Genomic DNA, 15,291 nt, shown 5'->3' on the forward strand with positions numbered 1-15,291 from the left:
TAAAGCCAACATGAAGTCACATTCATCACAGACACAATCCGAGACGAGGTAACTGACATATATATAACCGGTGATATATATATTATATATATATATATATATATATATATATATAATATATATATCACCGTCACCGTGACAGACCAGGCTATCAGATGTTGCTACGCATCGCTGGTCACAATGCGCTTCGCATTGTTTAGCCTTCACATGACGCCACCCCGCTGGCTAAGCGGGCAGGCCAACGGAAGAAACAGTGAGAGAAAGTTGTGGCGAAAGAGAACCGCAGGGATCGCCACCACCCCCTGCTTTAGGTGTTTTCGCTCAATAAACACTCGCAGCGATCCTACGACCGCGAGTCTGCTGCTCTAACCACTGGTCATTGCGCCTCCTACATATATATCATATATATATATATATATATATATATAGGGAAGCTTTATGAAAATAGACAAAAGACGAAGGCAGGTGGAAAACAAACGAACAATTGCATTAGTATGGCGCTCAGGAAATATAAATAAAACAAGTCTTTAACGTTTCGAGCCTACGCTCTTCAACAGAAAGATACACAGAGAGAAAAAAAACACAGAAAGAAGGAGAGAAAAAAACTGCGTGCAGTAGCTAACGAATCAACATGGCGATCTGATTTCGGCCAGAGGTCAAAGATCAAACATGAGACGCGAGAGCGAAATAAGGGGAGATAATAGGGTTGATAATAGGGTTGAAGGACCAGCTAATAGTGCGTAGGAGGGGTCTGGACGTGTGTATGTATAGGGTTGGTGTATGTATTAGTATGTATAAGGGTGTGTGTGTGTGTGTATGAGAGAGTACTAGTGCGTAGGATTGGTCTGCACGTGCGTATGTATGGGGTTGGTGTATGTATTAGTATGTATTGGTATGTATTAGTACGTATTAGTATGTATTAGTTGGTGTATGTATTAGTATGGCACATCATATATGATGTGATGTGTAAAGTCGTGTGGTGTAATGAGGAGAAGAGGGGTAGGGGGAGAATGTGGGAGAGGGGGGAGAAGGGGGAGAAGGGGGAGAAGGGGGAGAAGGGGGAGAAGGGGGGAATGGGAGGGGAATAAAAGGGGGAGGAGAGGGGGGAAGAGGAGAGGAGGGGGGGAAGGAGGGAAGAAGGAAGGGAGGGAGGGGAGGAAGGAGGAAAGAGGGAGAGGGGGAGAGAGAAGGGGAGAGGGGAGTGAGGGAAGCAGGGAAGGGGAAGAGGGTAGGAGGGAGGGAGAAAGAGGGAGAGGGAAGGGATAGGGGTGAAAGGATGAAGGACTGAAGAAGTAGGGGTCGGGGGGGAAAGGATAGGTGAGGAGGGGGGAGAGTTGAGACCAAATGGCGTATAAGAGCGAGAGAGAAGATTAATTACTGTTCACGGCGCAAACGGGAATCCGGATGGCCTCTGTGTAAGGACAACCGAACAAGATAGGTGTTGCAAGGAGTGACCGTGGAGCGGAATGGCGTGAGACCGGTGTGTCGTTCGCAAGGTGGATGTCACGAAGGTGTTCCGCGAACCGGTCAGCCAAGCGGCGTCCCGGGTGTCCGATGTACAAGGAATTGCAGAGAGAGCAAGAGATGCAATAGATATTTGCTGGAGGTGCAGGTGAAGGAGTGGATGATGGGATAGGGTCGATGGTGGGTGCTAGTGAGGCGGGTGGTGTTGGAGAAGTAAGGGCAAGTGCGGCAACGTGGGCGGGAGCAGGGGAACGAGCCGGGTTGGGAGGTAGGGTCAGGGAAGGAGCTATGGACCAAAAGGTCTCGAAGGTTGTGGGCTCGTTTGAAAGAGGAGAGGGGTCGGTTAGGAAGAGGTGTGAAGTGGACGGGTCGGACTGGAGATGACGGAAAGCTCGAAGAATTGTGCGTTGGAGACGTAGGGTCGTGGGGTGGTAAGTGAGGGGAAAAGGGAGGCGGGAGACTACAGGGCGGGTTCGGGGAGAAAGAGCAGATACACGGTCCACGGACCGTGCTCTGGCAAGGGCGGTGTGGATAGTGGTGAAGGGGTATCCACGTAGGGTGAAGTGGTGAGCCATACGTTGAGACTGAGTCTCAAAGTGGTCGTCACTATAGAGCCTACGTAGACGGAGGAATTGGGAATAGGGGATGGAAAGCTTGGTGTGGTTCTGGGTGGGAGGAAGAGAAGTTGAGGTATGGTGTGGTGGAGTCTGTGTGTGTTTGTAGTGAATGGAGGTGGTAAGAGTGGAGTGAAGAATGCTAACCGAAATGTCGAGGAAGGAGACAGAGGTGTTGGAGATAGTGGAAGTGAAGTGGAGGTCTGGATGGAAAGATTGGACGAAAGAGAGGAAGGAATCTAGATGTTCGCGGGAGAGTGAGGTGGCACCGATAATGTCGTCGATGTAACGACCATATAGTTCAGGAGTGGGACCAGTGAAATTAGAGAATATTTGGGCCTCAACATAGCCAACGAACAGGTTCGCATAGTTGGGGCCCATTCGCGTTCCCATGGCCACTCCCGAGATCTGATGGTAGAACTCGTCCGCGAATGAGAAGCAGTTCAGAGTAAGGACAAGTTCGGCCAGACGAATGAGTGTGGAGGTGTCAGGTACAGGGTTAGAGCGGAGGTCAAGAAAGTGTCGAAGGGCCTGCAGTCCTTCGTGGTGAGGGATAACAGTATAGAGGCTTTGGATGTCCATAGTAAAAAGGATATATATATATATATATACGATGTATTGATGTATTCTCCAGTTGGAGACGGTGTATCAGTGTTCAGCTTTTACCGCAAGACCTGCACAAATGATTTGTTTATAGTGATCTAAAGTATGTGCTCTACATTAGCTCACCTGTCCCTTCATCAAATCGACGTTAACTGAACAGGTGTCACGGTGTGCCATGTGATCACAGAGCAAAGTGAGAGGAAGTGTTTTGCTCAAGAACACAGCGAACCGTCAAGTCTAAGAATTAAAATCACGATCGATAGATCACCCTAACCACTGGTCTATCCGCCCTCACTATACGGAAGAGATGTGGCGTGGATTTCTACCTCGGCATCCGAAACTCGGAGTTTTATCTTGGCTACCGAATAATTGTTACATATTATATATATATTATATTTTTATATTTTGAAGATCATCCATTTTCATTTAGCAAAGTCAATGCTGCATTGCCCCGTGTGAATATTTTATCTTCTCTGAAAACAGAGAATACTCCAATAAATGAAGAATTTATATTGTCTGAAATGTAAATTTATTCAAGTTTCTTTTCTTTTTCCCAATACATGCCACGGGCCAGTTTTAGTCGCTTATTTTAACTCCTTTGAATATTGCACACACACACACATACAGACTTATTTTTATTCATAGACCCATATGTACGCATATACATATATATATATATATATATATATATATATATATATAATATATATATATATATATATATATATTATATATATATATATATATATATATAATATATATGTGTGTGTGTGTGGTGTGTGTGGTGTGTGTGTGGTGTGTGTGTGTGTGTGTGTGTGTGTGTGTGTATGTGTGTGCTTGTGTGAGAATTACAGAGATATATTGCATAGCAAGTGACTTGATCTGAGATCGTGTGGTGAAACAAAAACAATTGCCGTGTGGAAGGCATTTAAGAACACACAAAAACCGTTAGCATTATTCCAACTTCTATACTTAATTTGTGTCAAAATACTTTCTTCGCTTTGAAATCGCGACCTGTTCAGTGACAAATCTTCTTGCTGCATCTCTATTCGGGCAGCACGAAGCTTTTTTCATGCAACACGATTTATTGTCATTGGACAGGTCACTATTTTCAAAGCGAAGAAAATATTTTGACAGAAATTAAATTTAAATGTTGAAGTGAAAATAACGGATTTTGTGTGATCTTAAATGCCGTACAAACATCTTCCACACTGCAATACACACTCACACACACGCACACACACACACACACACATACACACACACAAACACACACAAACACACACACCCAAACAAACGACAACATTAACATAAGCTGGATCGCTCATATAAACAGCAAAGTTGACAGGGACCGAAGAATATGCTCCTGGATTCTCAGAACTTTCCAGTCGAGACATATCCACACAATTATCCTTCTCATCTCCACTTTTGCCCGACCCCACCTTGAATACTATCGTCCACTGTAGTATCACCACACGAAACAAAGTATCATAAAAATTGAAGCACCTCAAATGTCAATTACAAAAATGATAGACGGCATGACAGGCCTTGACTATTGGGTTCGACTAGAAAAGCTCAAGCTTTATTCCCTCCAATGCCGCTGTGAGTGCTTCATCATGTACATGACATGGGAAATATTCCATCAGCGTTACCCAAATTATGTTGGCATCGCCTTTAAGATACACCCAAGACTTTGGCCCCGTGCTATCCGCCCAAAGCATAAATCATAATCGCATCACATAACAATACGGAACATTTATTTCATCTCAATTGGCCCCGTTCGCTTTAACATTACACCAAAACACATTAAAGCAAAATCAAGCCCCATAAAGTTCAAGTCTTTGGACAAATTCCTTTAAAAAATCCCGGATAAACATCCATCCTACAGGCTGATGTGACTCCGTAAACAATAACTCTCTAGTCGAGTGGGCCATGTTGTCCGATTCCTGATTTGAATGACTTAATAGGTGGTGCTATTAAGTTAGACAAGGCCTGGGACAATACTGGCCGAAACCTATCAAAGTATATATATGTGTGTGTGTGTGTGTGTGTGAGTGTGTGTTTGTCCCACCACCATCACTTAACAACCGATATAGGTGTGTTTATGTCCTCGTAACTTAGCGGTTCGGTTAAAGAGACCCATCGAATAACTACTAGGCTAACAATGAATGAGTGCTGGGGTCGATTTGTTCGACTAAAGGCGGTGTTTCAGTATGGCCGCATTTAAATAAACTGACTGAAAGAAATAAAGGAATAAAGGAGTATATATAATATATATATATATATATATAATATATATATATATATATATGTGTGTGTGTGTGTGTGTGTGTGTGTGTGGTTCTCCCTAAGTTCCCATGTCTAAAATGTGTCTTTCTTGTGATGTGTACATATATATGTGTGCGTGCCTGCGTATGCATGTGTGTATGCGTGTATGCATATATGTTTGTATGCACGCGTGTGTGTTTATTCCACATTCGTGTGGAATTTTTCCTTCCTCTCTTCAAATACTTAGCCTCATGCTCCTATTAAGTGTACAGATAAATGTCAGATGACAGCTTATTAATTAGTTGTTTCAATAAATAAAATGGTTACAGAATCCAAATAGAGATTTTCTTAATTGGATGACAAACAGAAACTTCACATTTGCTAAACCATCAGCTCACAAAATTATTTCATAAATAAGCTTCTACTAAAATTTATCGATTTCCTACATAAAGAAATAGAAACTGAAGTAATTGAATTTTCATGTTACTTGTTAGCTGTAATTTAATTTCTGTTAGTTGAAATATTTACAAAATATTTTCTATTCCTCTCAGTTCAAATGTCTCTCTCCTTACTGTCAGTAATTTATTTCAATATATACTAATAATCGGCATATGCATGCACACTTAAAGACATGATTGCAAAACTTGGAAAATAATTTCACTTCAAGTTGCTCCTAATTCTGGTAAGTTTTCAGTTTACTGAGAGATTGTATTTTAGTTTAGCGATAACTAGAAAAAAAAAAAGAAAAAAAAACGTAGCCTGAGGTTTCCAAATGGTGAGGATCGAGAGCTGGTAATTTATATTATAACGAGATTTCGCTAATCCATTGCGGTATTCCGTTTTAATGGTATCGTGAATCTGAGCAGTGAATGGAAATTAGGGAGTGAATTTCACCCTACTGGAAATTGTCGCAGATACTAATAAGTTCTATCGTCTTTATTGAAATTGATACAAACTTTTCTGCATCATACACACACATATATATATACACACACACATACATCATATTAAAAGCTATGTAAATTTATATTTAATGCGTTTTCTGCATATTCATTTGTGGAACTCTTTTGGCTGTAGTAAATGTTACAGGAAATTTCTAGGAGACGATCTAGTGGAAAACTGCCGGTATTACCTATGAATGGTGATCAAAATGTAGAAAACGTGTCTCTCATTCGTTTAATACTATCAGCTGAAGAAACCTAATTTGTTACTTATAGTACACTAAATACTGTTGTTCTTATTCTAAGCAGCAAACAGTATATTTTCTGACGCCATTAATACCCCAGCTGACTGGAGTTTTTCGTCATACACATTGTCTCAAAGGAGAATTCCTTACCAAAATATTTATTGTCATTTGAGTATACATGGAGGTCTTAAATGTATGTACATAACTTGATTTTAATCACTGCTATTTACTGTGGTTTTAATTAATTAATTCCAGCCTGACAAAGCTTTATACACTATGGTACATTTATTATTTGTTGTTTGTATATATAAAAGCGGTAGTTATAAGCTGGCTATGAAGGGATGAATCAGTGCATGAAGGGCTGGATCTGATGAATCGTAAAACACATGTCCAATATGTATAGCCTAGGCCGATATCATATCACAAAGATTGTCTATAGGAAAAGTTCCCTTCTAAAACGGTTATTGCAGCAAATGTAGCCCCGCGTATGAGTGTCCATGAATGTATTATATAAAAATGCGTGTAACTGTATGCGTATATGTGTATAGTTAAACTTAAATGTTGATTTCATTGATATAAAAAGAGGATTCATAAGAAATATTTATAGACCTTAGGGTTTCATTTGTGACTTATTAGTTACTTTTCTGTCTAGAAACGCAATGCTTCGAAATCTGCCTTAATTAAATCGGATTTGCTGATTTGTGAATAACGCATTCTTGAAAATTACTTCTAGCAATACAATATTGGTGTATTAACAAAGTTTTGTTTCAATACTGTATTACAACCTCTAGCTATATATCTGAGAGGTCATTCCGTTCAGTAGACGCTTCTATTCACTGGTATCCATGTTAATAACAATTTAGTCAGTAAATTGAAAGCAAAACTGAGTATATATGTGCATATACGTACATGAATATTATTATTCATATGTACAAACATTCATACACATACATGTATATATATATATATACACCCACACACTCACATATATAGCGAGGTAAATAGTAATAAAGACATACATTGCTACAAAGATATAGAAACAAATACATATATACATACATATGTGCATACATAAATATATACATACACACATAATTGCTTACATACAGAAAGAGAAACGTAGGTAGAGAAGCAGACATACAGAGCGCTTGATAGAGAGATAGAAAGATAGATAGATAGTTAGATAGATAGATAGAAGACGAAACTATCATCTCAAATATAATGAGATTATTTCTTCGTAAAGAAATCATTAAAAAAAAAGCTATGCAACTTCAATTTCATTTCTCTAATATAAATTTTGCATAAAGAAACAAATACTTGCAGCCACTCCGTATACAATAAAAGTGTGTTCCATAAAACATTAAATCAAATCCGTATAATTTATATTCCCAGTAGTGACACGTGTATAACATTATACACCCAACATCACCGTTTTCTGCAGATAATTGAAAAATCTAATATGAACTACATGTTTATAGAAGCCTTGGATGGGGCATCGTAAGTTTTAGAAATTTAAGGCATTTTGGTGAAGTTTTAGAGAAAGATATTTTGCGAATATAGCAAGAATTTATTTTTATGCGAGATGTTCTCAAAGGATTCGATAAATATGAAGAAATGAATGATCAAAGTTGATTTATAAGCAAAAACTGACGGTTAGGTATTTACTTATAAAACGAAGTTCTCCAGTTATACTTGGCATAAATGTAAACTAGTAAATCCGGATATAGAAGCTGCAGGTTTCGAAGCAGTTGTCCATAGTTATCTACTTCTTCTTGGAATTTCAATGAGATATTCACATCAGCTGGAGGACAGCTGACCTCAATGACGGTTCATACTTTTCCTTGTCTGCCCTAAACAACAATATCCGGCATGTTATGCTTAAACTTGACCGATGTTTTGATGGGAATGCTCCACCAGTATTCCTTGCGAATGAATTCAATAACTGGGGGTTTCTTTATATTTATTCTAGTACACACTTCTTTCCGAATGGCATTGAATGTTGTTTTTGAGACAACGTCATGTCGCATAGGGAGGTAGTAACCTGATGACACTTTTGGAGAGCAGCAGCCAATCTCCTATGTAATATCCTCCACACAAATATGACATAATCAACATTTTTGGTTGCATTTTGGAACTACAAGAGCTTCACTGTCTCTTTTGTTGATCAGGTATTTAGTAGCATTGGCCTGTTGTTGGTTTGGAAATGCATAGTGTTCGAAATTTGATGTGAAGTAACGCTCGCGAGTCCGAGAGAGGCTTCGCTTTATGTCAATGTTATTATCTTCTTCACGTCTAGGAAAACATACTCGTGCATGGTCTTTTTTTGTTTTGTTTTGGTATGCTGGGCATTTTAATTCCAGATCATCTTTGAGATACCCTAGTCCGTTAGATTTGAGGTTGTATGGGAGGCCATTAGGAAGAAAGTACTTCTTGAGGAGTTCACTTCGAACACACAGGATATTATTTTCTTTACTTTTCAGCGTATCTATTTTTGCTGCTGTTGTTTAGCAAGTGCTGTTTGAGACAGACTATGCCACATTCGAAGGCTTTCTGCACTGGTTTCAAGACCCTACTTCCTTTATCTCTTCTTAGGTATAGACTGTCGATAAAGCTATTTCTACGGAGATTTCTAGTTGATGTTAGAACCTTGGAGGTTTTACTATCTATGGATTGGATTTCTTCTATAAGCCGGTCAAGTATCCCAGATTTTGGAACCAGCACTGGTACTGCAAATGCAGTAGGATATAGTCTTGTTTTCAGACTATCATATTTTTCTTAGTTTGGTGTAATATACTTAGCTCTATCTCTATTCACACTACTTACGTATTATATATTTTCATCAATGCCAAGCTACTTGTAACATTCTTTGTATGGGACAGGAGAAATAGTGAGACCATTGGGGCACAGGTTTTGCGTCTGGGAGATTGCTTTCCTCCGTTCAGCAATTAAATAAGAACATTTCTTCTAACCAAATTCCATTTCTGTGCCAGCTGAAAATGTTGGTATAAATTCCAGTTGTTTTTTGGCATGGTTAATGCATTTTAGTATAAATCTTGAAGTCATTCATAAAGGAATTATGGGTTACATTAATATCTCTTGCAGTTGCAGACCCTAGAATGTAGTCATTTGTTTTTTTGTAGCAGCTATGATAATGGGTTTAAAGCCCAAATGAACAGAAGTACAAAGAGACTATCTCCTGATCCTGGAATATTCCCTTTCAATTGCTTATGGGATTGGTGATGATCGTTTCACTTTGTGTTCTAAGTGAGAAGATTATGTTCAAGGTCTTTGTGAGCCTCTCAAAGGCAGCAATTAAGGTAGCAGGCTCTTTTGCCAAATGGAGACACTTCAGCAGCCACGAGTGCGGAATAGAGTCAAATGCCCTCCTATAATCAAGCCATAACTGTTATAAAGATCCTACACTGTTTTTTGTTTTTTTGTTTTTCACCTCAGCTTTGTTCATCAGAAGTTGTTCGAGAAGACACCACACTTCATTCTTCCCGCTGGCTTACTCCATTGTGTTGTTGGAGTCACAATGATCCTAGAGGAATTAATTGAGGTAGCTTGTATACAGTATACGCATAATATTTAGGCAAGCAACAGGTCCGTAGTTTTCAGAAAACTCGGTGGTTTCATTCTTGGCCACGAGTTTCGTCTTTGTTGTAGCAACTTTGTTATGTCAGTCTGACTTTCCACAGCACTTTAGAATAAACTTATTAGTGGTTTCCTATAAAACGCAAGCCTCTTATAACAGTATCCCCCTATTCTATGTACCTTTCCATTATGTCATTTGCCTATAGCTATGGTGAAAATTTACGGATCAATTACATTATTCACTGTTGATGTTGGTGCAGTATTCTCTCTTCACTGCATTTAACCAGGAATCACTGAGGTTGAGATTGGTTTTTTTCGTTCCACATTTTCAACCAGAATGATTCAAGATCTTCTTGAAAAGTGGGGTGGGCTTTCTTAAACGGTAATATTTTCTTTTCTCATCTCTCTCAACACTGTTTGTGGATTAGCACTAAACTTGTGATTTTTACAGACTCATTCAAAAATTCCTTTGCGATAGCGAATATTTCCGTGTTTAAGAGTAATTAGCCTCCGTTCAAGAGCTCGTTGTAAAGAATCACCAAACTGGTTTGTTAATTTGTTAATAGCATGTGACCGATGAGTTGTAAACTCATTGTTCCTCTTACATACAATATGGCGGCGTATATTGTTGATGTTTTCTTCAAGTTTTGTTTTCCATCTGCGTTGTTTCGGTTTAGTACTTTTATTACCCTGTATACTGTAGATTTCTCCAAGGTCTTATTTAAGAGTTATAAGCAATGTGTATATGAGGGTATTAACACTCCAGTAATTAACATCACATGATTCCATGTTCTTTTCCAGCAACATCGTCAATGACTTTCAACATTTGAGCAATTTAGAAACTAAAAGAAGGCAACTAAAAGAAGGCAAAAGGTAGTATAAAAACTACTTTATTGGACCGACCTAGGCCGCATATTATTTGGGGAAAACTTTAATTGTGGAGAAGAACAGCATTTTAACAAATTCATGCGATTCAGGCTCTTTTCTAAACTCGAAAAAGGAGTGCGTTTGGCTGGGTCATTTTGTTGAACTAAAGAATAATACATGCACAAGCAACACGCGTCATCTATAGCGAATACTGATCCAGGAAATACATGTCCTTGCTTCCTCCTATTTGTCGTTTCCGTTTCACTTTAATGTCATCACCTAATATATCTGGTCTCTCTCTGCATCCGGTGCTAAAGAGTGTATGTACCTCCGACAAGCATGTTTCAACGGTCCTCAATATTGCTTCGTGGTGAGATTCTGATCAGATTTATGTCATATTCGTTAATATATCATTTGACAATTTAAAAATGCATATATATATATATATATATATATATATATATATACATACATACATACATACATACATACATACATACATACATACATACATGCATACATACATGCATATATATATATATATATGAGTAATATAAAAAAGGAAACGGAGAAACTGACTTGTAGACATCGGTTTATTTGAAGATATTCCCTTCTGTACAATGTCCAATTCCGTGCCCCTACAGCTGTTTCTATGTTAAATTAATTTAACCTGAGGAATTAAATTAAATTAGATTAATTTAAATTCTCATATCGAATATCGTTAATTGGTCATTTTTTTCTGGGGAAGAAATAGATGAAAAAGGAGTTACACTCAGATACATATATGTGTGTGTGTGTGTGTGTGTGTGTGTGCTGTGTGTGTGAGTTTTATTGCGTGTGTATGTGGGTGTAGGAGTGTGGGAGTTTTTGTAGTATGAACGTGAATGGTTTCTTTTAGTGTGTTTATGCGTGTGTGTGTGCGCATGTGCAGATATCAGAGCGCTGGTATTGTCAGCAATAGATTCAGTCTCCTTTCTCTTTCGCAATGTTTTCCAATAATATAGAATAATATGGAAATAACATCCAAATTAAATTATATCTGTGAAATGTTGTGAAGACACAAACGAAGTATTGTTCTCAGTCATTGACTTTTGGCCACGTGATATGACGTCAGGCATAGAAACCTGGTCAGTTGATTTGGTCTTTCTTCTGTTTAGGATATCGACCTCCAATCTCTCCTCTCCTTTCAGTTGCTCATTCTCATATTCCTCTCAAATTCTTTACACAATAATTAATATATTCTCCTTATTATTTACCACGCAAATGAATATATTCAGTTCTTGATATATTAATGTTCAGCTACATTCTCTCACATTATCTCAATTTTGTCAGACTTCCAGTTTGGCCTCTAGTTTTCTCTGAATAAACATATTCCTGAAACATATTTACATGATATCGCATATATTTCTATGTAATATGTGTGTGTGTGTGAGAGAGAGAGAGAGGTAGAGTGAGAGAGAGAAAGAGAGAGAGAGAGAGAGAGCCAGACAGACAGACAGACAGAACGAAAGAAAACGTATGTGTGTTGGGAGATGTATTTCTGTTCGTCTTTATCAATATCAATCTGATATGGATCAGTCTCAACCCTCAACATTTGTTTGATTACTTGGACGCTTAGTTATTCGGGTTTTCTCGTCTCTCATGCCAAGATTATCGAATTTGTTCAGCCTTAAACTGGATGGTGTTGCAAGCAGTGATTTTAGACATATAAATACAAATATAGGAAATTATGCACCACAGACAATTGTAACCGTATTTCAAGACAAACAATAATCACTAGGGTTGCCTGAAACCCAGAAACTGCCTTTCCTATAACACGCTTTTTAACACACACTTATAGAATGCTTCAAGTTGACATGGATTTAAAAAATCTCCAAACAATGAACACATATACTATAAGTTACCTACAAGAGTCGCGTTGTCTTAATCTAAAATCCTTGGAGCACTATATAATGTCTTAAATTAAATATGCTTAATTAAGTAAAGAAGATAACGGAGAATTAAATTTTATAACCGTGATATAGGAACTAGGCGATTGATTCCAATAAATAATCGATTAACAAAGAACGTGCAAACACTTTTGGCACCCACAATGGCATCTTAAGTAGAGTCTTTGATGTCAGATCTATGGTCTAAATAAATCCAACAGGTGGTGCTGCTAAATGGGGATAACTTCTGCGCTAATAATATTCTTTTCTACTCTCGGCGCAAGGCCCGAAATTTTGGGGGAGGGGGCCAGTCGATTAGAACGAACCCAGCGAGCAATTGGTACTTAATTTATCGACTTCAGAAGGATGAAAGGCAAAGTCGACCTCGGCGGAATTTGAACTCGGAACGTAAAGACAGATGAAATACCTATTTCTTTACTACCCACAAGGGGCTAAACACAGAGAGGACAAACAAGGAAAGACAAACGGATTAAGTCGATTACATCGACCGCAGTGCGTAACTGGTACTTATTTAATCGACCCCGAAAGGATGAAAGGCAAAGTCGACCTTGGCGGAATTTGAACTCAGAACATAACGGCAGACGAAATACCACTAAGCATTTCACCCGGTGTGCTAAAGTCTCTGCCAGCTCACCGACATCTGGGATAATAATACTGGCGGAAAACTATGATTTGTGCACCATATCTCTCTCTTTCTAGCTTTCTTTCTCTCTGTCTCTGTTTCTGTCTCTTTCTCTCTGCCTTTCTCTTTCTATCTCTCTTCCTCATTCTTTTCCTTCTCTATCTCTCTCTCACTCTTCCTGTATACACACACACACGCGAGTACATACACGCACGTCCCTATGTGTATGTATCAATGTATATATCTATACATTCGTCTTAGAAATGCGCAAGCTACTTTACAACTCTGACATTGTATAAATAATTTAATCAAATAAATATTAAACTCGATGAATTTATTGCTATATTTTTTCTTATATAGGTTGAGGTAACTGAAATTAAATGAACACAACACCTGTAGCGATGCTAGCGGTATAAAAATTCTGAACTCTTCGTAAGTATAACGTGTTTATTAGTTATCACCAGAATGTTCTCTCCCTTGTTATTATTGTATCTCTTATCACACATGAAAAATCGATTAGATGCTTTTTATGATTAGAGAAAATTAATTCATATGACAATCTTTATCTTCATCATACAAAGATATATCGCTATACATAGAACATATTTTTCAGAACATACCAGAATAGCGTTGCTGCAAGAATGATTTTGATTACAAATGGGAGGTTGTTACTGCGAAAGATAACATGTAGGTGGTTTTATTTGAATAATGACAACTAGCATACATATGAGTGTGTGCGTGTGTGTGTGTGTGTGTATGTGTGTGTGTGTGTGTGTGTGTGTGTGTGTGTGCGTGTGTGTGTATCGATAACTAGATATAGATACATGTATTGAAAGATAAATGTGTTTGTATGTATATGGTTATATATGTATAGTTATATGAACACCATATATATATATATATAATATATATATATATATATATATATATAGGTAAAGACCCCCTTCGGTCATGAATGACCATGGGATTGCACCTAGAAAGTTACCCTTCTAGACACAAGTCCGGGCAAGGTTGTTTATGGAAGACCAGCAGTCGCCCATGCATACCAGCCTCCCCTCTCCACACCACAAGTGTTATCCAAGGGAAAGACAAAGGTCGATACAGCTTGGCACCAGTGACGTCGCAACTCATTTCTACAGCTGAGTGAACTGGAGCAACGTGAAATAAAGTGCCTTGCTCAAGAACACAACACGCAGCCCGGTCCGGGATTCGAGCTCACAACCTCACGATCGTAAGCTCGACGCTCTAACCACTGAGCCATATATATATATATATATATATATATATATATAAAGTTAATCCAAACATGAAAACACAACAACGCGAGGATGTCGAACAAATATAGTATTATTGGACGCTCAGGAATGAAGGGAAGAAGGAGGGTTTTAAGTTTCTAGCGGAGGTCTTCGTCAGAAACATAGGAAAAGGAACGATCCAGAAAAGGGAAGACGGAGGAATAAAATCGCCAACGGTACACACGCGGTCACATATATATATATACATATATATTCAATCCAAACAAGAACAAGCAAGAATAATCAACAACGCGAGGACGTGGTACAAGTAATGTGTTATTGGATGCTCAGGAAAGGAAAGGAAAGAAAGGGGGTTTCACGTTTCGAGCCGAGTTCTTCATCAGAAATATAGAAAAAGTCCAAAGAAAGGAAGACGAAGAGTGAAAACCGCCAACGATACACAAGCGATCACGTGCGTATCTTTGTAAAGATACGCCTCATGGTTTATTCTTTTACTTTCTCTTTCTCTTTCCTTCTCTGTCTTTCTTTCCCGCCCCTCTCTCCGTAATCTCACATTCTGGACGTGACCTAGGTCAAGGAGGACAAGAAGAAAAGTGTCAAAAACTCTTCAGGAGTAAACGTAAGGACCGACATCTATTAGCGATCACAAGATACACTTTATGAAGCCTTAAACACTGGGATTCGATGACAGGTTGTAGACTACTGTGTGCCTCAATAAAGAACTGAATGTATATATGTACAAATATGTATATGCATGTATATAAACATATGTACATTTACCTGTACATATACATATACATCTGCACGAACGTGTGAATGAGCGCGTATGTGCACCTGCGCGTGTGCATGAGCTTTTCAGAGCATCTAT

General features: G+C 38.5%; 1 long non-coding RNA gene across 1 annotated transcript in view; it reads left to right on the forward strand.

The window, feature by feature from the left end:
* LOC118762448 overlaps window positions 1-15,291 on the forward strand; it is a 231,477-nt gene that overhangs the window by 205,346 nt on the left and 10,840 nt on the right. The window contains exon 3 of the long non-coding RNA XR_004998201.1: window positions 13,528-13,599. This is a non-coding gene — a long non-coding RNA (uncharacterized LOC118762448). The remainder of the gene's footprint in view (window positions 1-13,527; window positions 13,600-15,291) is intronic.

This window comes from Octopus sinensis, linkage group LG3 (assembly GCF_006345805.1).
Source record: "Octopus sinensis linkage group LG3, ASM634580v1, whole genome shotgun sequence".
Lineage (NCBI taxonomy): Eukaryota > Metazoa > Mollusca > Cephalopoda > Octopoda > Octopodidae > Octopus > Octopus sinensis.